This window comes from Triticum aestivum, chromosome 5A (genome assembly GCF_018294505.1).
Source record: "Triticum aestivum cultivar Chinese Spring chromosome 5A, IWGSC CS RefSeq v2.1, whole genome shotgun sequence".
Taxonomy (NCBI): domain Eukaryota; kingdom Viridiplantae; phylum Streptophyta; class Magnoliopsida; order Poales; family Poaceae; genus Triticum; species Triticum aestivum.
The window spans coordinates 435242081-435245329 of record NC_057806.1 but is presented as its reverse complement, the minus strand read 5'-3'; positions in this window follow the sequence as shown (position 1 = coordinate 435245329).

Here is a 3249-nt window from a genome sequence, read left to right as displayed (position 1 = left end):
ATTGTATTCCGCAGATCAAAATGCCAATCCAGCTTCTGGTCTGTTCTACCTTGAAGTATTACCATCTTTATATCAGGAATATCATGGGAATTGCACACCATCTTATGAATTCTTGACGCAGTAATACTTCTGATCATCATTGATAATTTCTCGGTTTCCGTGTTATTGTAACCGGAATGCCGACAAATGAATCATGGCGTGTGAAATCAATACTGCTAGCAACTCCATTGCTTGGTAGTTAAATGGACGATAACCTCATTCTTAGCGTGTTGATTATTGAATCGTCACCCTAAGGTTGATTGTGCTACCTAGTCCTTATTTCTGGTGCACTCTCCGATCAGTGAGTTAGGATAGTGCCAATCCTTGCTTATTTGATCATATCGTCTTGCCCTGAAAAGTAAGACTGTTCTCGAGCTTAGTAACATACCGGTGGTTCATGATATTCCAAATTTCTTCTCGGAAGTATCACCAGGTTGTCGCCTGACCGCTATGTTGATCTCGTGATCAAGTTGGGTTCTTGTGAACCACCTTCTCTCCAAAAATCGGTGTTAGATATCCCTGAGCTAGTTGGTTAAGCTAGACAACAACTTGGAGAGTTGGAAGATAAAAGCTTGCCTGACTTAGTTCGTTCCAAAGGGATATTCTTGTGTAGGGTGTGCTGAAGAAAGATGATATATTCATCGATTGGTCCTTGTGATCAGTTGCTGGACCTATTGTCTTATAAATCCTTTGATTTGAGTGTGGGCTATCGTCAAATCAAATCAGTACCAACGATGCTCATAATGTTGTCTTATTCGTGGTTGATCCCTCGAGCATACACCATTACATCTTTGGCCTGACCAATGCTATCACCGTGTTCACTTAACTATGGAATTCCTTTTAAAAGGAAACCTAGATGAATTGTTGTTGAGCCCATTGGCAACATCCTTATCTCCTCCATGATGTTGTTGAACATTAAGCTAGTGTTGGAAACTTTTGAAAGCACTTTCTTCATGCTAGCTCATGAAGTATTTGTTTGATGAAAGGAGTGACTTCCTCTTATACACGTGCATTTGGTGAAAGTTGCCGCCGTGAATTTGAGAAAGATTGTTTTGTTTCCTTTGGAATCATCCCAAATCAGTCATGCACACGTGCGAAGTATTCTGTAGTCTAGAGACTTGCAACCTTCATTCTATATGTGTCCCTAGCACACTAAGCCACTGATTGACTTGTTCAAGGAAAAGAAGTCTATGCTTGGGATCTAATCCATGGACTTGCGTAAAGACTTCGATATCCTCGATGATGGTTCTCCACCTGAACTCGGTAGTGTTTAATTATAAGACTGCTACGTGGCCATGCTTGTCTGGGACAACATGTTCGCATGTTTGTAGCAGAACCAGCTCATGTTTTGGAGCTTACTATCGTAGCTCACTCCCCGAGAATCCCGCAACATTATCTCGTCGATTTGTGTTGCAAACTTTCATTTTTCTTTCTAGACTTGATGAGTCTGGGATATCCTGACACCAACCAGATCTGAATCTCAGGCAGATGTGATGGTTGGAACATTTCCCAAGAATTATAATATTGGTCTCTCAATAACCGGCAAGGTGGATGTCGTGGCCAACACACCCATCCGGTAGACCTATTATTATAGTATCTTGTTTGAGGAAGTTGGCCACCTCCCCATAGGGATTTCGTAGGATTACTCCCTAGTTGCCCCTATGGATTTCTGTGTTCCGAAGTCCGACCTTTTTACTTGATGTTCTAGATATCAAACCATATCTATGGGTGGATTACGCTAGCACATCAAGGAGAACATTAGAAGCGGAGTGCTAAATGTCTCTCGGTCGATCATCCAGATTTTATTTGCTTGGCCTCGCTAAGGTGAAATCTGAGAAAGTGTTATCCTCCTTCGCATCTGCATCGTCCATCGCTATTCATCATGGTAGTATGTTGTGTTGTCAGCACCCTTGACAAGGTTGTTGATAAAACCTAGATGATTGTGGAAATGCTCAAGTTCTTGAGAGCACGCACAAGCGCTACGTGTTATCATCGGCTCTAATTGGGATGCTCTCAGTTCCCTCGGCAATGCTATGACCTTCTCAAATAGTGAATTCACTCTCTATTGTTGGGTTCTTCCCCAGATACCAGAATCATTCCCAGCATTTGCATTTTGTTCCCAGCTTGCACCGCCAATGTGCCATTCTACCATGGGTCTCTTCCATTTCCGGTGATAAGCAAATTCATCCATTACGTTGTCTTCAACAAGGTAATCCACATCATCCAAGTCCGAGTATGCCATTCTACCGACCCCCTCCAAACGATCGCTCGAGAATTGTCCTAGGCTGGTTTAAAGAGTTTCAATGATCTCTGAATCAAAGGTAATTCTTTTGCCACTTAAGGGGATATATCTACGAATCACCCCCCCCCTCCAGGATGTCTCGTTGAGGTATCATGGCAACTCAACTCCTCGCTACGTTGACAACCGTTCACCACCTTCTTAGGTGTGGAATCATTGTCTACCTAGTGAACCTTCGTCATCTGTTCCACTCCATTCCTCTAGAGGTGTGCTTCGTCTCTCAGCTCGAGAGATGTTGCTATGTCCCATTCCGTGAGTTAATCCTGAGTTGTTCGTTCTTTGAGAAGATTAATTCTTCTAGAGTTTTCCTTCCCTCTTCGTGTCATGTTAGTTGGAGTTCTCAGAGAAAGACTTCGAGACAATGATGGTGATCGAATCAACGCTCTAATGAAGTGCACCCTGGATCGTGAAGATTATACTAGTTGCGTTTCCCCTTCACCTTACCCTACGCTTGAATCTCGGGACGAGATTTCTGTTTAGTGGGGGTGAGTTGTCACATCCCTGGTCCTGTTATGCACTAGGCTAGACCTCATGTGAGCATCATGTTTTAATTCAAATGAAATTTGAATTGAGGAATTTTCAAAGCCTCAGAAACCTTCTAAAAATGATCAACATTAAAATCTTCTCAAAGAAGTCCATGTTCCTCTTAGTCTCTGAAAATATTGCAAAGAGGTAAAACTCAAAACAATATTTTTGGTATCTCAGAGTTAATTATTTTGGGCCTTTGAATTAAATAAATAGCTATTTGCATTGGATATATATTTGATATATAAATAATATATGTCCAATAATACTGGAACATTTTATGTGGTTTGGTATATTTTAGTCCTAGCCACATAACTATTTCCAGGATTTTATAAAATGGTTTAGTGTCTAAAACTAAATCAAAACAAACTACAGAAAATAGAAAA